At 40.6% G+C, this 20255-nt stretch overlaps 1 protein-coding gene and 1 long non-coding RNA gene across 7 annotated transcripts in view; one reads left to right on the top strand and one right to left on the bottom strand.

Annotated features, from left to right (window-relative positions):
* PRICKLE1 (prickle planar cell polarity protein 1) overlaps nt 1-20255 on the bottom strand; it is a 110940-nt gene that overhangs the window by 54536 nt on the left and 36149 nt on the right. For 2 of the 5 annotated variants that reach the window (XM_025477285.3, XM_035707471.2), the window contains exon 1: nt 19942-20131. The exons of 2 other annotated variants lie outside the window; for them this stretch is intronic. The gene's annotated coding sequence lies outside the window, so the exon portion shown is untranslated. Of the gene's footprint in view, nt 1-6451; nt 6513-19941; nt 20132-20255 lie in introns of those variants that run through there. One more of the 5 variants, XM_025477287.3, reaches the window with a different exon arrangement.
* The window catches only part of LOC112678193 (uncharacterized), a 37895-nt gene that overhangs the window by 11262 nt on the left and 6378 nt on the right, over nt 1-20255 (top strand). The window contains exons 1-2 of one of the 2 annotated variants that reach the window (XR_003147417.3): nt 13885-14370; nt 14699-14816. This is a non-coding gene — a long non-coding RNA (uncharacterized LOC112678193). Of the gene's footprint in view, nt 1-13884; nt 14371-14698; nt 14817-20255 lie in introns of those variants that run through there. The other variant, XR_003147416.3, reaches the window with a different exon arrangement.

The raw sequence follows: 20255 nt of genomic DNA, 5'->3' as shown, positions 1-20255 counted from the left end.
TAAAAAATTTGTTTTTGATTTGCCAGAAATTTTTATATTCTATCAATAAGGTAGAATTTGATGTATTCAGATTATCTGTCATCTGTGGTTTCAGTTATCCACAGTCAGCTGGGTCCAGAAGCAGATGATCCTCCTTCTGACACACTGCCAGAGGGTCAACAGTCGCCTCATGCTGCATCACACTGCCCACATCCTACACCTCACTTCACCTCGTCATGTACACACTTTATCATCTCATATCATCCACAAGAAGGGTGAGGACAGGACAGTGAGATATTTTGAGAGAGACCACATTCACACTCTTATTATGCTATGTTGTTATCATTGGTCTGCTTTATTATTAGTTGTTGTTAATCTCGTACTGTGCCCAATTTATAAATTAAACTTTATCATAGGTATGTATAGAAAAAATAATATATACAGGGTTTCATACTCTCCAAGGTTTCAGCCATCTATTAGGGTCTTGGAATGTATCCCCCATGGAGAAGGCTAGATTACTGTATAACAGCTAAACTCCATTTGTCCTTTTTTTTATATTTAGTTTTTTAAAAATTAAAAAAAATAAAAATAAATTTTTAAAAGATTTTGCTTACTTATTTATAGAAAGCACGAGTAGGGAAAAGGACAGAGGGAAAAGGAGAGAGACTCTCAAGCAGACTCCAGGCTGAGTGTGGAGCCTGATGTGGGGCTCAATCCCACGATTCTGAGATCATGACCTGAGCCAAAATCAAGAGTTGGGCAGACCTACTTGGCAAAATCAAGCTTGGGTGGACCTAATGAGCCACCCAAGCACCCCAACAGCTAAACTCCATTTGATATCCTATAGTCCATGCTCAGAAAATATCCCTTGACACACCTGTTAGAATGGCCCAAATCCAGAACACTGACAGCATCAAATGCTAGTAAGAATGTGGAGCAGGAGCTGTCATTCATTGCTGATGGGAATGAAAAATGGTACACTCTGGAAGACAGTTTGGTGGTTTCTTACAAAACTAAACATATTCTTACCATATGATCCAGCACTAGTGTTTCTTGGTATCTACCCAAAGGGATTAAAAATTTATGTCTACATAAAAACCTGCACATGGATATTTATAGCAGCTTTATTCATAACTGCCCAAACTTGGAAGCAACCAAGATGTCCTTCAGTAAATGAATGGATAAATTAATTGTAGTCCATCCAGGCAATGGAATATTATTCAGAGCTCAAAGAAAGGAGCTATGAAGCTATGAGAAGACATGGAGGAAACTAAAATGATTATTACTAAGTGAAAGGAGCCAATCTGGAAAGGCTACATACTCTATGATGCCAACTACACGACATTCCAGAAAAGGCAAAAGTACAGAGACAGCAAGTAAGATCAGTGATTGCCAGGGGCTTGTGGGGAGGGACAAACTGGCAGAGCACAGAGGATTTTGAGGACAGTGAAAAAATTCCATATGATACAAACGGATGGATACATGTCATTACACACTTGTCTAAACCCATAGAATGTACAACACCAAGAGTGAACCCTAATGTAAACTATGGACTTTGGGGCATGACAAAGTGTCACTGTAGGCTCATCAGCTGTAACAAATGTCCCTACCCTAGCAGGGGATGCTGGGGGGTGGTGGTGGTGCATGTGGGTGTGTGGGGGCAGGAAGTGTATGGGAAATGCTTGTACCTTTCTCTAAATTCTGCTGTGATCCTCAAACTGCTATGAAAAAAAAAGTCCTTTTTTAAAAAAAATCTATCGAATGTGTGAATGAAATCAAGAAATAATAATCACATACCTAATATGTATGTGTGAGCTATACAGTAAGCGTGTGGATGGGCTGTGCTATTTAAGCTTTAAAAAGGACTGCACGGTTTCTTCATCATCATGGTTAGAAGACAGGTCTTGTAACATCTCAAATAAATCTCCACGAAGAAGCTGAGAGATGATTCTCTGCCCCTAGAGTCCCACTACGAAGAGAAGCCTATCTTGAAAATAGCCTCTCTTACTCTGCTCCTTTTTTTTTTTTTTTTTTTTTTTGTAGTGGACGAATGTGTTAGTTTTAGACTTTTTGCTCTGTGGCATTACACATGGAAACATTTACAAAATTACACTAAAATGAATGGCAGGGTTTTTTTTTTTTAAATTAGGAAAAATACCTAGTCCTTCAAAACTAGATATTTTACTTTGATTTTATTTGTAATCAAAATATTTCTCTGGAAGCATTTTCTGTAGTCTTAATTACTCAATTAAACATGTTCCTATGGAACTTTTATGTCACTAGGGCACGATAATCCTGCAGATGGCAAAGGTTTAATATCGAATTAAACTAAGCTATTAATTATATACACAAGTTAAAAGAAACCTAAATGAACGACCTTTTAAATTTTTTTTCATGCTTCTAATAGGCAAAATGGCAGCTGTGTGTCTGCTTACCCAGAGTCAAGCTAGAATAAGAGTAAGGATGAAGCTTTTGTGCTTTGCTACTTGTTTACTTGAAATAAAATGTTATTCGTTTATTTAAAATGTCACCATTGAATATCACATAAAGTGTGATTCTTACAGAAGCCAGGTCATCTCAGATCTGCTGCTACTATATTTGATCTGAGATTGAAAACTATCCCATGCTACAACATACTGTACTTTCACGTACATTCACTGAAAGGCTGACCATGAAGAGTATAGATTGTGTTCAATGAAGACACATTTTAAAATTAATAAATGGAAAGAAAGACTTTCTCAATCAGATGGCAAAGTGGGAAAAGTTTACTGCATATTAGAAATAAAAGAGCTCTGTAAACATTTTTTTTTTGGATGATTACCTATTCCAGAGGGAAGATAAAGCAACTAATGATCCAAAATGTATAGATGGTAGGCTCTCAGATAACATTATCAAAAGCAACAGTTCTTTGTGTGTGTGTGTGGTTTTGAATACTCTTCTATTGAAAATTAGTCTTTTATTCTCACTTATAAGGAGAAAAATCCAACTTGGAATATCTGCTTAGAGGTTGGGGAGGTTGATTCTTCAAATTCTTTAGACCCAAAGTTAGGAAAAAGGAAGAATGTGCCAAGTGGGATTACATTATGGATTTTTCTTTCTTCTTCTTCCATTGGTGGACAATGTAATTTATTAATTTTAAAGAAGATTTTATTTATTTATTTGAGAGTGAGAGAGAGCACAAGTAGGGGGGCAGAGGGAGAGGGAGAAGCAGGCTCCCCGAGGTACAGGGAGTCCAATGCGGGGCTCGATCCTAGGACCTTGGGATCCTGACCTGAGTCAAAGCCAGATACTTAACCAACTGAGCCACCCAGGCGCCCCTGAAATTTATTATTTTAAATCAAACACTGACAGAGAACCAGAAACACTTCTTTTTATACTTTAGAATGCCATGAATCATTCCCCCTAAATTATATTCAAGTCACTATTTAGTTCAATAAATCTTCAACAACGCTAAATTATTAAGTTAAACATAAGTTCTATTTCTTGAATTGGCATTTTCTTCAATAATACCAAGGGGATGAGGAAGAGGGTTCAGCAACTCCTGAGGTTTCCTGACATTTTCCCTGAGAATCCCTGAGACACCTGAGAAAAATGCAAAATGCAAAAATCCTAAGGAAGGAAGGAGGGAAGGTTTTACAGAGGCTCTACTGGCCATGTTATGCAAAAACTTCAGTATATTTTATCCAATATTACAAGAAAAGTACAACTTTGTTCATCAAATATATGCCCTATTGCTAAATATCCTAAGGTTTTGCTTTTAATATGCAATGCAAAATAGTGTTAAATAGTGTTAGGTTATGCCTTTATGCAAAAATAGATCAAATATGTTGGGCCTCAGATAAATGGTCTTTTAAGCTCATCGCCATTGCATCATAGTATGATAGAGACAAATCTGAAAGGTTTCAGACTCTGTACCTTGTCTACAACCAACAACCTCAAGTCTATGTGTTTTATTTTTTTTTAAGATTTTTATTTATTTATTCATGAGACACAGCGAGAGAGAGAGAGAGAGAGAGAGAGAGAGAGAGAGAGAGAGGGGCAGAGAAACAGGCAGAGGGAAGCAGGCTCCATGCAGGGAGCCTGATGTGGGACTCGATCCAGGGTCTCCAGGATCGGGCCCTGGGCTTCTCCAGGATCGGGCCCTGGGCTGAAGGCGGCGCTAAACTGCTGAGCCACCCGGGCTGCCCCAAGTCTATGTGTTTTAATTTAGGAGGGAGTATAATGCTGAATTCCAGCCCTTATACTTAGCAATTCACATATAACAGGTAAATTTAGAGCAGACTTTTCAAAAACTTAATCATAACTAAGTTAAATTAATTTGAATATAGTTGTTATAGGTGTTTTTGATTCAGTTAACATAAGCAATTGCTAATGACCAGAAATCATATCTTTCTCTATAAGGAAAATGAGAACTAAATAATGAGAAGCAAAAAGATTACTTATTTCTTCATTTATTTGTAACATTATCTCTCATCTAAAAATTTCTGCTCTCCCAGTAATTCTACTTCTAGCAGTAAATCCTAAGGTAATAATCAGAAATGTGTAAAAGGATTTGTATAGAGGGCGTTCAGAAAGTAATTTTAATACTGAAAAATAAGAAGTAACCTGAAGATTCAACATAATGGAACTGAATTGGTTCAATAATTATATTCATGAAATATAAATTTATGCAGCTAAAAATGACACCACAGAACCTGTGCTATCCAACAGAAATAGCATGTGAATATTTGTAACTTAAAATTTTCCAGTAGACACATTAAAAAAGTAAAAAAAAAAGTGAGATTAACTTATTAACATATTTTTATCTAACTCAATATTGCAACGTGTAATCAATATAAAAGTTAATAGTTTTAGGGGCACCTGGGTGGCTCAGTGGTTGAGCATCTGCCTCTGGCTTAGGTTGTAATCCCAGGCTCTGTTTCTCCCTCTGCCTTGTGTCTGTGCCTCTCTCTCTGTGTCTCTCATGAATAAATAAATAAAATCTTTAGAAAAATAATTTTAATAAATTAAGATATCCTCCTTTCTGTACTGCCTTTGGAATCTGGTGTGGTTGTACACTTCTAGCACATCTTAATTCTAACTAGCCACCATTCTAGTGCTTAACAGCCCAAGTTTCTACTGGTTTTAGTATTGAACTGTGCAGCTACAGGAAATGTTTAGACCTAGAAAGTCATTAATAATATATTAACATTTGAAAACATCATATGACATATGTACAGTACGATTTGAATTGTATGCCTGAAAAATTCATGAACAGGAGAAAAAAAGCATGAAAGAGTATATACACCAAAATGTTCACAGTGTTTTCTGGGAAGCAGGATTATGGTTGTTCTCTTATTTTCTTTTCTGTATTTTTAAAATGTTTGACTGTATTATTTCGAAGCTAATAAATAACTCTGTTGATACCCTTCCATCAGCATTGATTAGATCAAGTTTATGACTTTAGACATTCCACTCTAAGAATGCGATCCCTGAGAAGTGAATTTGTTCTGCTATTTCAGACTAGTGAATACAAATTTCATTGTCCAAAGAGAATAATTTGCCACTATGAACAAGACTTATATTTTCAGCACAGGCCCTAACATTTGCCCCGTAAGTGTGGTGTGTGTAATTATAGCATAAGAACTGTGAGTAAATTATTTCGTTGCCTGTTAAATAACCGTTTGTTAAGTCTAGACAACAATTATAAATAGCCATTATTTATAAAGTTTCCATTCAAAGTACTTGGGGGATTGTATAAAAAATAGGCAATGTGACCTACACCTCCTTATATTCCTAAATTGTACTAAAAAGGAGAAAATACCTAAAATTGGCAAAGATGGTACATAACAGACAAAATCCACTTTGAAAAAGGGGGGGGCTAAGGGATGGCCTGGGTGGCTTAGTGGTTGGGCGCCTGCATTTGGCTCAGGGTGTGAGCCCGGGTCCTGGGATCGAGTCCTGCATCAGGGAGCCTGCTTCTCCCTCTGCCTGTGTCTCTGCCTCTCTGTCTCTAGGTCTCTCATGAATAGATAAATAAAATCTTAAAAAGAAAAACAGTTTAAAAAAAGAGAACACACCCGCCTGTGAGACCTGACTGAGGGGAGGCGGTAGGCCGGAAGAAACACCTTCCTGGCCCAGGGTGGCGGGTGGCGGGGGGGGGTGCGAATTCAGGAAGTCGGGTGTTGGCCAGCCCTCTGAGGGAGGAATGCTGGAGCCACTCAGCCTGTGGGGTGCCCGCAGAGGGGCCAGCAACCCTGGCCTGGCCCTGGTTTTTTTTATGATTATTAACAACAGTAGCGACAGAGAAGGTGTAGTAAGCATTTTCGAGAAGTCAGAGCCAGGCTGAAAGCTTCAGACATAATAATGGATCAGCTCCTCAAGCAGCCCTTTGAGGTAACTAAGTGCCTGAGAGGTTAGTAACTTGTCTGGGGGGTGACAGGACTTATAAAGGGCAGGGCTGGGAGCCACTGACACTCGTCAGAGCTCTTACCGGCTTTGCTGGACTGCCTCTCCTTCCAAATTTTACACCCTGATGTCTGCTGCCACCGGAGCTGTGGGGAAAGGAGCAGTGTTTTGAAAGAGGATGCTGGAAAAACAAAACAAAACAAAACAAAAACAAAGAAACTGAGGTTTATAGTCCCAGGAGGATAAACCTACCTCACGGACGGGAAAGACCAAATTCACTGACTCTAAACCACAGAACAAGGCCAAAGAAATGTGTACAGCACACTGTGGTAGACATCTGTGGGTTTTGTCTTCCTGACATCCACTTTCCTTTTCCTACTAAAAAAGGTTTTCTGTGGGAACAGATGCCCCCACCCCACTCTCACTCTGTGGTGGTTTTAATGGGCGAAGCCTCCTGTTGGCTTTAGAACAGAGCACATGACCCTTCAAAGCCAGGCAACCGGAACATTCCACCCCCTTAGCCAGTAGCTGGTGTGACTGATGGCATATGAGCTCAGTCTGGGACTTTCCTGAACTACGGAGAAAGACAGACAGGTACAGCTGCTGGTATGCACACCTGCCTCCATGTTGGACAACGCTGCCTGAGCACGAATCCAGCGCACGAGGAAAATGGGCCTCGAGATGAAGAGACGGAGTCTTTACGGATCCCTGAGCACAGGGATTCCAACACGCCAGCAGCAAGATTTACTCCTAAACTCTTCAGCTGAATGAACCCACCAATTCTTTCTCAATTCTCCATGGATTTTCTGTCATGGATCAGAGGCAGAGCAGACTGGATAGAAACTGGGGTCAAAGGCAGGCCAGTGTTAGGAAACATGGCAGATAGGAGGTCAGGAACATCCTAAATTCTATGGCCTTTGGAAAAACTGTCTGAGCACTCCTGTGGTTGGAGTGAAACTGTTCCTCCTCCTCCTCCTCCTCCTCCTGGGAGGGAGGCAGCTGACAATGTGGGAAGTGCAGGTGCAGACCACCAGCCATCAACATCCCCTTACCGGCTGCTCAAGGTGTGCCATCTGGAGGGATGACAAACATGGCCCCATTCCGCCACCCACCCCCCCCCCCGCCCCCAGGGAGCTCATCAGCTACTTAGAGGGCAAAGGCAGGAGGCACAGGTTAGCATGCCTGCATCATAATCTACCTACACACTGAACCCAGTGCAGTAAAATCAGCACTTGATTAAAAAGAAATCTCTTGGTTCTCTGGTCTAGACTAAGTATCTTCCACTGAACTGCATAACGCAAGGCCTGGCTGCGTAGAGGTCAAAAGATAAGGAGGTCTGAAAGATGAACACTCAGCCCGAGGAGCTGTACCAGGAGCAGCAAGACTCAGAACTGGCCCCGAGGGAATCAAGTGCACGCCGGCCTACTGCCAGAAAGGAAGTTGCTAAAGAAAGAAATCAAAGCAGGAAACTGAGGACAGAATGGAAGGGGGGACACCACAAAAGAGGACCAGCATTAACAATGCCTCTAGCTGCTACAAAATCACCTCAGCTCTGGGAACTTTCTTGGCCTCTACCAGCCTGGGCTCCCTGTGGCTAATGTCTCCTCCTGACCAGTGACTGTATTTTCCCCAGGTTGATTCTACATCAAGCAATCTCCTTACTGAGGTTGGACATTGACCGTCCTCCCAAGCTCAGGCTCTGGGGCCTAGGAATGAAAGCAAGAGCTCTGGGGTTCTGGATTCCCTCCATTCCTGTGGGGTCCAGTCCTCAGCAATGGGAGTTCTTTGTGCCCTCTCTCCTGAATCCCTAAAAGCATGTGCAGAAGGCCCTGGCTCTTGAGTTCCTGAACTCTGTACACCTGGCCAAGGCGCCACTATCTCCTGGGGGCCATCTGATGCGCAGGGTGCCTCAACTGCCCCTGAGCTCGTCATTGTCTCCTACCTCTTCCTGTTTTTTGCCCACCGCACCCCCCCCTCCCCTTTCGCCTCTCAAACCCCTTCCTCAGGTGGTACGCACCTAGGTACGTCTCTTCCCCTGTCTACTAGGAAGACTCTAAGCTTCATACCCAAATCATGGAAAACTTAATCCATTTTTAGTGGGGATGGGGGTACTCTAAGTATATACATGATTAGCAATGCTCTTTAATCAACTGGTAAAATTTTAAGTATTCACCTATGGAGTTGTTTTGGTTCTTCTCAGTTCTTTTTCTTTTCTTTTTTTTTTTTTTTTTGAAGATTTTATTTTAAAGTACTCTCTACGCCCAATGCATGCAGAGCTCAAACTCACAATCCCAAAATTAAGAGTTGTGTGCTCCAACGACAGAGCCAGCCAGGCACCCCTCTTGTCAGTTATATTTACAAAATCTCAACACAAAGATCTTATTTAGGATGCTGTTAAATTAAAACACCTCACTTGGGGCACCTGAGTAGCTCAGTGGTTGAGCGTCTGCTTCTGGCTCCGGGCATGATCCCAGGCTCCTGGGATGGAGTCTCACATCAGGCTCTCCACGGGGAACCTGCTTCTCCCTCTGCCTATGTCTCTGCCTCTCTCTATGTGTCTCTGATGAATTAATAAATAAAATCTTAAAAAAAATAAAAGTAAATAAAGCACTTCACTCAATACAAATATGCCTACTGAATTATTTCAGTTTTGCTCTAGCTGGGGCCTGAGGGGGTACTATTCTTGAACAAATTTACCAAGGAACAAAAAAGAAAACAGAATAAAACAAAAACCCAGTGATACAGACCAAATCTAATGGACTTGAATAACAGCTCTGTTTGGTTATCCAGTATTCATTTAAGCATCAAATTCATTCATGCAGCAAGTATTTAGTGAGTATCTACAATGTACCAGACAGTGATCTAGGCCTTAGGGATACAGCGGGAACAAGACATTTTCTTAATATTTCATATGGGCTGATTATCAAACCATGCTCTCCTCCCTGGGGAGCCACTAGTTAGTAAATCCATCTTTCATTCCTTCCTGCCTTGATGACTTGGCCCACAATGTATTCTAAAAATGGCATGTCAAGACCTGGTTGTTCAAAGAAGCGTTCTTTCCACAGAAACAGTCTGTGACAGTCATTACTAAAATAAAAACTGAGATAATCTAATCCAACCCATCATCTACATATGAAAAGGTGGTCCATATAGATAGTGTGTGTTGAAACACTGTGATACCTTTTGATTCTTAATCCAATGCTCTTCTCCTGCACTGTCCAATATGGTAGCCACTAGCCCCATGCAGCTACTTAAATTTAGATTTGGAATTAAAAACTCAGTGCATCAGCTGCACTACCTACATTTCAAGTGCTCAGATGCCACATAAGCTAGTGGCTATCATGTTGGAAATAAAAAAAAAAAGCTATTTCCATCACTGTAGAAAGTTTTGTTGGACAGTGCTGTGGGGTCTAAACCCCTCTGCTTGCTTTATTCTAGGTCAGGGTTCCTCCAACTTTAATATGCAGAGTATTCACCTGGGGATCTTGCTAACATGCGGATTCTGACAGAGTAGTTCAGGGGTGGGGCCTGAGATTCTATAGTCCTAATAAGCTCCAAGCAGGAGAACTTCTTCCGGCTTGAAGACCACACTTGGAGTGTGGAGTATTAAGGTGCCAGCTCCGTACTGCAGTTAATACTGGTTTAGTGCCCTGATACTTTAATGGTTAAATAATTTTTTTTGTCTTCCCAATTATGTTTTAGACTCCTTAGGAGAGAGTACCACTCCTTCTTCTTCACATCTCTCATCAGAGATGCAGGGGTGCATGGGTAGTCAGTTTTCCTGTCTATAGGTACATTACATTTGGTAAATTGGTTTAGTGTTACATACAAATATACTTTTTCTTCTTAAAAGACATTAGTCTTTTGAATCTAGCCATTTGAATGCCTTCAATTTCTTAAAAGGAAGACACTGGTGGCTACAATGTCAACTTCAAGAAAATACATGGGAATTAATCCTTTTTAATGGCCTTAAAATGAATCGTAAATTTTACTAGAGCCTATACACTTGAGATAACTTGAGAAATAGCTGAGAAAAATCTATGATGTATATTTGATAGCTGAAGGGATGCTAAATAATCTATAATTACAAGCAACTGAATATCCAAACTTTATCATAAAATTAGAAAATGATTAAAACACTTACAAAACAATACAATCAGTAATTTTAAGTGTGTCATTATATTACGGAGACCCCACATCCTACCCTGGAAATAGTGAGCAACCCTTCTTAATGGGACAGCTGACAGTGGTTGTGGTATGAGCAGTCACCTCTCTAAATTCTTTTCATAGCTTTCTATCAGCTATTTCCATTTTTCTAGAAATTTCAAGAATCACTATTTTTAATCAGTTATTAATTAAGAAGTTCTTAGTTAAGTTTAAAAGATCAGTCATTTTCGTATTGAAAAGTCATGTCCTGATGCATTAAGTTTTTAAGGAAATAAGAACCCTTTGTGCCTTCCTAAATGTATTCCTTACAAAGCAGCAAGAAAAAGAGTTTTATTAATGCACAAGACTGAAAGAAATGTCAAGTATGCTAGAGTTCTGGTTTTGATTTTGGCCTTCAGAGAAAGTTAAAGAAGCAGTGGAGCAGAGCTCTTTAATTACAATCCAATGTCCTGGAGAAGAATATTTGATATCTCTTCCAGTTGGTGTTCTAGCTGATATGAGAAGAAAATCAACTATGACGAATACAACATGAAATCATTCCACCTAGTCAAGTTAATCAGGATTATCCTGTGTGTGTATCACGAACCTCCCTGGTTGTGTTCAAGAGCTTGTTTGACAAATTATAAGATGTAAATGTTTTAAGAGTTACATCAGTACTTTTTTTTGTTACATAGCCTAAGCCAGTACAAGTTTGTGCTAAGATTCCTCAAACTCCCACTTCACTTTAGGAGGGTAACTAAATGACAGCATTTTTTTTTCAGCCAAGAGGAGAATAAGCAGCTCCGACAGGAAGATGGCAGGATGATGGTGGAGAGCTTGGGTCTGGAGTTGCTGCCTGCATGCCAATAATTCTCCACTCAGTCACCTGGTCAGCCAGGCCTGAGGAACATTAGCTCTCTCTTTAAGACTCAGTTTCTTCATCTATAAAATGGGAATGAGACTAAGGTTTCTGGGAACACTCAATACAACACTGACCGCAGGACACTTACCACAAGAAGCAAATGCTTAGCTAGTAAGCTTCAAATGAACATTAATTACTTATATTAGATCTGAGAGGTATTTATCATAACTTAGTAGCCGTGAAATATCTTCCTTCACCCCTATCGTGTCCCTTTAAGACCCTTTACTTTGTGTTTGTATTTAGAAAACTTCCTTCAAGATACACAAAATACCTGTTTAAGAAATGAAAGAGGTGTTTGGGGATTTGTTTTTTAAAAACAGTGTATTATCTGCTTGCCCAGAATCGTTCTATAGCCCCCATTCAGAGATAAAACGGTTCAAAGTCTCTTAACAAATGGAGTGTAGAGGGAACATATCTCAACATAATAAAGGCCATACATGGCAAGTACACAGATACTCAAAGGTGAAAAATTAAAAAGCTTTTACTCAAAAATCCGGAACAAGAAAAGGATGCCCACTCTCATCACTTTTATTTAACAGTTTTGGAAGTCCTACCCACAGCACTCAGACAAGAAAGAGAAATAAAACCCATCCAAATTGATAAGAGCAAAGAAATGGAAAGATATTCCATGCTCATAGACAGGAAGAATTAATACTGTCAAAATATCCCAAGCAATCTATAGATTTAATGTAATCCCTATCAAAATACCAATAGTATTTTTCACAGAACTAGAAAGAATAATCCTAAAATTTGTATGGAACCACAACAGCCAAAGGAATCTTGAGAAAAAGAACAAAATTGGAGGTTTCACAATCCTGGATTTCAAGATATATGACAAAGCTACAGTAATCAAAACAGTAAGGTACTGGCACAAAAACAGACACAGAGGTTAATGGAACAAGATAGAGAACCCAGAAATAAACCCATGCTCAGATGGTCAGTTGATCTATGACAAAGGAGGCAAGAATAAACTACAGGAGAAAAGACAGTCACTTCAATGATGGTGGGGAAGCCGGCCAGCTACATGCAAACGAATGAAACCGGACCATTTTCTTACACCATACACAAAACTAACTCAAAATGGATTAAAAACCTAAATGTAAGACCTGAAACCATAAAACTCCCAAAAGAAAACATAGGTGGTAATTTCTTAGATGTAGGCTTTAGCAAAAATTTTTCTGGATATATCTCCTCAGGCAAAGAAAACCAACAAAATGCAAAGGCACCCTACTGACTGGAAGAAGATATCTGCAAATGATATATTTAATAGGAGGTTAATATCCAAAATATATAAGGAATTCATACAATTCAGCACCAAAATGACAAATAGTCTGATATTAAAATGGGCGGAGGGCTTGAAAAGACCTGTTTCCAAAGAAAAAATACAGATGGCTAACGGACACATGAAAAGGTGTTCAACACCATTAATCATCAGAGAAATGCAATTCAAAACCAAAATGAGATATCACCCTATGCCTGTCAGAATGGCTGGAATCAAAAAGATAAGAAATAACAAGTATTGGCAAGGATATGGAGAAAAGAAAACCATGTGTAAATTGGTGAAACCACTACAGCAACAGTATGAAAGTTCTTCAAAAAATGAAAAGTGAAAATACCATATGATACAGTAATTCCACTCCTGAATATTTACCCGAAGACGATGAAAACTTTAATTTGAAAACACATGCACCCTATGTTTATTGCAGCATTATTTACAAAAGTCAAGATATGGAAGCAACCCAAGGGTCCATCAATAGATGAATGGATAAAGAAGATGTGGTATATATATACAATATATATTGTATATATATGTATATATATACAATAGACTATTACTCAGCCATAAATGAAATATTATCATTTGTGATAATATGGATGGACCTAGAGGGTATATGCTGTGTGAAAAAAGTCAAAGACATATACCATACATTTCACTTATAAGTGGTATCTAAACCAAAACAAAACAAAACAGAAACACTCTCATAAATACAGAGAACTGATGGTCCTCAGAGGGGAGGGAGTGGGAGGATGAGTAAAATAGGTGAAGATGACTAAGAGGTACAAACTTATAAAATAAGCAAAAAAAAATAAATTCGAAGATTCAGTACAATTTCAAGAAATATATTAATATCCAGATACAGCCAATAACATAAGATGCACTCTTGTAGAAGATAACAAAAGTCATGGAGTTGGTGAAGTAAGGTCTGGACAACCCGGAACAAAGTAGAAGTTGGCAGCTAAATGTATAATTTATATGGTACAGAGGAAATTTTTTAATTCATTCAGGTCAAAAGAGGATTGTGTTCGTCTTTCATTATCTAGTTTGGTTGTTGCCTACACAAGAATTGTACTAACTCCTCTCTCTCCTTACTGAGGGTAGAACTGACTAAGGTAGAGCAAGAACAATTGTCTTCACTGGGGAGAAGGGACAAAGTCCCAGCAACAGTCACAAAGGCTGGTCAAATTCCTGTCATCAGCCAAAGAGCCTGTGTGTCAGCACAGTCAGGCGAGAAGGGATCAGATGCGCACACTTCCCATATGAGGTTGACCTTTCTCTGGAGGGAGAGCAATGGACATGTTCATGTTTAAGATGTTTAACAGCACTAGTCAATAACGGAGAATCCATATCCTTCTCCAGTCATAGGGTGTAGGGAGTCTGGAATCAGGAAGAGAAAGGCTTGAAACTTCCCATCCACAGAGCACTTTCTCATCTGGTCACCCCAGAACTCAGCTGGACTCATCTTCAGGAGGTTGGTGCAGTTACTTCACACTACCAAGAAGATGAAGCTCTGAGGGGAAGACGGCGTATTCAGGAAATATCAGCCACCTAGTAAGTGGCAGATCTTGAAGCTACGCCCCTATGGGCAGAGTGTGAGGAAAGTTCTAGAGAGGGAAGCACCGAGAACCTGGCTGTGACGCTGCTAGATTTCACCAAGGTATGGTTCCTGGGACCCTTGTTTTCATTTTTTTATACTGTCAAAGCAAGTAAGCTTACAAAACTAGGGTTTTCAAAGCCTCTGTTCTAAATGTTAAAATTTGTTTTAAAAATGGTTTAATAGCAGCGTTTTCCCATCCAAGCCAGAATCCATTAAAGGCTGTATATTCTAGGTAATCATTTTTCAGTCTAGAATAGTGCCTCCTTTTTTTTTTTTTCTTTTTCAAATGACGATGGCTTTTAGAACAGTTAGAACAGTTGCCTTATAGAAGGGCCCGTGTTCTGGATTTGATGGTTTCCTTAGATTGTCTTTCTTCATGTTCTGCTAGCCCCTCTATTTCCTGTTGGCTGGACCAGACTACACGGTCTTGGAAAGATTTCACTGCTTCACACCAAAGAACATATCCCGCTATCACTGAATTCAGGAGAAATCACTTGGTTAAATTGGTGAGTACCAGATTTCTCCATTACAAGTTTTTTTCTTCTTTGCTAATGGTTAGTGGATGTAATATTTTTGGTATCCTGTTGATATCCTATGTTCCTCCACAATCTTTTCTATCTTTGTAGCTAATTCTTATGCAGTGTTTGTAGTCTGTCATGTTTCACCAACTGCAATCCTTCTGCAACATTCATTATTTGGGTTGGGAATCCGGTGAGGCCAAATCTCCCCACTCTCATTCCCCAATGCTACATTCATGGGCTGAACTCCAGGTAAAGACAGAGTTACTCTACTAAGTAAGATGGTGGGCCCTTGGCAGGATGGGAGATTGCAGAAGGCCTAAGGAGTAGATGTGATCTCTCCTCAGAACTCTAAGAACAAGGCTAACCATCTGGTAAAATGAGTTATGCATTAACATTTTTTTAATTTTAAAAAAGTAATATATATGCAATTGTTTTTAAGAGTAAAATGGTGGTAAAAGGCTTACAACAGAAACCATAGTGGTTCACAGTGGTTTGGTCAACAGAGTCAACCACTTTTTAAAAAAATGTTATTTATTTATTCATGAGACACACAGAGAGAGAGGCAGAGACATAGGCGGAGGGAGAAGCAGGCTTCATGCAAGGAGCCCAATGTGGGACTCGATCCCGGGACTCCAGGATCATGCCCTGGGCCCAAGGTAGGCGCCAAACCGTTGAGCCACCCAGGGATCCCCGAGTCAACCACTTTTAACCTTTGTAGTTATTCCTTCTGATACGTATCTCCATACTTAAATTTTAAATAATTTAAAATTTTTACTCATTATTTCGGACTTCCTGTTACAGAAGATGAGGATGAGCTGCTTTTCCTGTGTCTTGCTTTGGAGGAGAAATAGGTAGAAATTCCTAGGGCTACTACATTGAATTCTGACAGCAACCAGCACAGTTAGGAAGCCTTAAAAACACTTGTCAAATGTCACTGGATGGATGACACAGATACCCAAATGCACAAAGCCAGGATTCATTCCGCTGTTTCTCATAGCAAGTGTGCACCAAGCAGAAAGGAGGAGACATACATCATCTCTCAAAGTCACATATGTTAAAATGGTTATTTGTATCTTGTTTCGCTATGTTCTTTAAACATTAAAGTTCAATAGATTGAAAGATTTTTTAAAGGACTGTCATGAAACTAATTTGAATGACTTGGTAAAAAAAATATCTACAGCCAGAAAATATTTCTCAAGTAAATTCTTAATCAGCAGTAGAGAAAAGAAGAATTTAGGTGTAAGAAAGTAGTCTTTTCTAAACATTGATGAGCAAACGGGCCTGAAAATATATGGGAGATCTTCCCCGGGGTCCTGTAGGCTAGGAATTCAGCCTTTCGCCTTGTAGAATTTCAAAGCTTGATACCAAGCCAAAAAAAAAAAAAGTATAAATTATGAAAACTCTGAAAAGACTCCCACCTCATTAATATGTCTCAAAATACATTGCTTAAGGGTAAAGTTAATTAAATCACAGTGTACATAACTTTGAAATGGCCTGGTAATCAATCACAGACAAAACTATGTTACACAGAGACAAAATGGGGAGTAGGGGACATTAATACAAGTTAAATAAAAACAGATTCATACCACGGAAGGAACTTTTCACCTGACTTGCTGCGGACTCTCTGTCCCATCCAGCTTTCGGGAATATTCGAGGCAAGTTGATGAAAGAACTACATATTCTTCTTCACTTGGGACCCTTTCAAGTAGTGAATCTCCCACTTGGTGCTCAAGAATTTCTAAAGCCAACTTCAGTGAGCATCGAGTTTTCTAGCAAGGCAATAAAAGTCCTAAATTTCCTGGCTAAAGTATGTAGTTTTATGAATTTTCCAAGAACTCATTTCTTTCTTTGGTTGTCTGTCTTTGGGCCCTTCACTTTCACTGCATTTCAGCTCTTTTGCAAGAAGGGGAAAGAAAGAGATTCAAGCTAGCCATTTTAATTTCTTGTTAACAGCCTGATAAAATAAAACCTACATTTTTGGTTTTGTTCCTTATAATTAGCTGCCGGTTCCAAGTAGTCACGCAGTCTCACTACTGAAAGCAATCTAGAGCAGGTTCCTTTGTGTCGCTGGAATAATTTCTATCCCTGTACTAGTATTTCCTGGATATACCTGGCTTTCATTGCACAGAATCCTAGAATGGGAAGGTTCTTAGAGATGAGCTACTTCAAACCCACACCCGAGGCATCTTCCCAGCAAGGGCTATTATGAGGAAATGATGAACAGTTGACAAAGCAAGGGCTTGGGAGCCAGATAGACTTAATCATCTATAAACAAGGCTAGCAACAGGTTTCCAGAAGGTCCTTGGGCAGATAATATAATGCAATAGATGCACAAGAGCCTGTAGCACACTGCAACAGATTAAACCCCGGGGTTTGGAGTTGGAGCTGAACCCAGCTGGGCACATGTCCCAGCTCTACCTCTTTACAGCTGTGTGTCTCTGGGCAGGTTGCTTACCCTCTCTAAGGCCCACGTTCCCCATCTGTAGAATGGAGGAAATAATACACCTAACCCACCATGTTATTTTTAAAGACTGGATTGGATAGTTGCCAGAATAGCTGCATAAGGCAGTGTTGGTTAAGTGACACAAAAGGGGTGTACTGCGGTCCAAGGAGCAAGGGCACCCTCACTTGCAGGGTGAGTGGTCAAAGCGGGAGGGGGTGGGGTTTGACCTGGCCCCCAAAGGCTGGTATTTGCAGAGGAGGTGAGGAAGACGCAGGTCATTATGTTAGAATGTGTTGTCCTGTCCAATCTCCATCTCCAGTTTACACTAATGATAAGGCTGCAAACCTGAGTCTAAGAAGGTTCTGGGATTTGGCATAAGAAGAAGGGAGAGAATTGTGAGGCTTCTGGCTTTCTAGGTAAGGGTCACCTCTCCCCAGGGAAAGCTAGACTAGAGATACCATAAACCAACAGCTGGCACCCACCCCGGTGGCCCTCGTTTCCCGGTGTTCCCAGGCAGGTGTGGTGGCATCACGTGTGCTGCTCAAGCCTGATCAAGGGTGAGAGCAGACGCTGCACAAGCTAGAGCAGCATCCACAGCAAAGGGGTTTCTGCAAATGCAAAAACACAACGCTTTAAAAGCCCAAGGTTGGGCAGCCTGGGTGGCTCAGAGGTTTAGCACCGCCTTCAGCCCAGGGCCTGATCCTGGAGACCCGGGATCAAGTCCATCGGGCTCCCTGCATGGAGCCTGCTTCTCCCTCTTCCTGTGTCTCTGCCTTTCTCTCTCTCTCTCTCTGTGTGTTTCTCATGAATAAATAAATATAAAATAAAATAAATAAAATAAAATAAAATAAAACAAAATAAAAGCCCAAGGTTAAAACATCCATCACTGTCAAGCCCGTCTTGCTATATGTCCAGAGCCACAGGTTAGGGCCCTAGTGTGCGTAGAAGCCACGGGTCTCCTCTATGCTCTGGGACCATGTACCACCCTCACCCTCCACCCCCACCCCTGCTACTGACCATCCACTCTTGATGCCTCAAAGGCACCCTCTGCTTTCTCCTTCCACGGTCCCTTTCTCATAGAGCGCACATGCCCCCTCCAACAGTTGTCCAAACCAGAAGCCTAAGAGTTACCACAGACTCCTTCCTCTGTCTTCCCTAGGTTTGGTCATAGACTGTTCACTCATCTCCCCAGTCTGGTCTCACCTCCTCTATCATCTCTCTGGACTGCTGCCTCAAAGAGTATCACCCACAGGATAAAATCTTAACTCTTCTTAGCAAGACATAAAGGGCATCATTATCTGGCCTCAGCCGACCAGTCGGACCTGAGCTTCCAACACTCTTCCCTTAAAATTTGCGTTCTGGCAACATCTAATTACCTGAGAGGTCTCTGAGCCTACCCAGCCTCGGAGCCTCCCTGACACACTCTTCCCTCACCACCATGCCTCCAACTGGGAGAACTTCTACTCATCCTTCTAGCCTTGGCTGGAGCACTATTTCTGCTCTGATGCTTTCCTGACACCTGCCCACGTACTGAGGTGATGCCTGTCTGGGTATCTCATGGACCTTCCTTGGTTTACCTACTTTGTAAGGCCTTGAAATCAGGAACACAATCCTTTCTCCTCCCAGCCCTGGCCCGTCACAACACAGCAGCCCACCCAAGCCAAAATTCATTGAGTGGATGACTGAACTTTAAAATGAAGAGAGGAATCAATATTATTTCATTAAAATCAAGTTTGAAGAAATCCTCTGCAAACGTTATTTACTTAATGGAAGGGTGGGGGAGAGAGTGGGCTTGCATGGGGATATTCTCCACCAGTTTATCTTCTCTTGGAAACTGCCAATGAAATAACCTCATCCAACGTGCCATCCAATAGGGCGAAGAATCAAAGTAGCATTTGTTTAAAAGAATTAACCTCTGTGGTACTACCTGAATTTAGGGAGGTTTTGAACTCTTTTCAGCTGGCACTCAAATTTATCTAGAATATTTTCAACCCCTTCTCCACTACCAAGACAACAAAAATAGATGAAAAACACTACAAAAATTTAGAACCAGCCAGGCAACAGGGATTTAGCTCTAATCCAGCTTTGAAGACTATCAGAATGACTTTCAAAAGCCTCTATATAAAGTGGGAGATATTATGGAATTGTCAGAAGGGCTCCTCTTCTCTGCATCCTTTTGAAAAATAGGATGACACACAGGTTCATGCCTGAAGTCGTAGGACTGAACTCTAAAATCTTCGAGTTTTGAGTATTTAGTTAATTGCAATCATTTACTTTCCTTGGGAATTAATAGAAACCATCTGCTTAATGATAAAGCTGAGCTCTGCAATTATTTGAGGAAAAATGTGCCACAGTCAGCATAAAAGAGGCTTATTGAGGAAGCCTGCTAGACATATGTATTTTTTTTTATAATTAAAGCCAATCGCATTCATTAATTTAGAAACGCTGTTGTGATCAGCTGCCCCTATTTCTTATTTATCAGCACCACCCTTGTTAATATGCACCTATGCAACCTTCAATTTTGAACTTACAGAGAGGTTAAATAACTATAATTGTGCAGATGGTTGTGATCACACATCAGAATGTTGAGGCGATCATGAGAAAAAAATAAAGATGGGGAAATAAACGTCTACTGTCAACCACACATCCGCCTTCTGGGTCTCATACCTGTGTGTAGCAGGATGATTTTCCTTTTCTAGCAAACAGGAAGACGGCTGGGAGTGCTCCAAACAGGATTCCTTTGAACTGGCCATCTCTCAAAGCTCCTGGTAATTCTAACTGCAGCTCTGCTAGCAGCTGGGAAGAGCCCCCAGAAAAACAGGCAGCTTTTGTTACACGGCAGCCTAGGGGACAAGAAGAACCAACATCTCCCCTCGGTGGCTGTAAATATTGATCCCCCTGGGAGGAATGAGGGCGCCACCTCTGTGTGGTGGCAAATAAATAGAGGAGGAGGAGAGCAGAGGAAAGAGAAACACAACAGG

This window comes from Canis lupus, chromosome 27 (assembly GCF_003254725.2).
Source record: "Canis lupus dingo isolate Sandy chromosome 27, ASM325472v2, whole genome shotgun sequence".
Taxonomy (NCBI): Eukaryota; Metazoa; Chordata; class Mammalia; order Carnivora; family Canidae; genus Canis; species Canis lupus.
The sequence above is the reverse complement of the archived record's forward strand: the minus strand, read 5'-3'. Positions and strand labels throughout refer to the sequence as shown.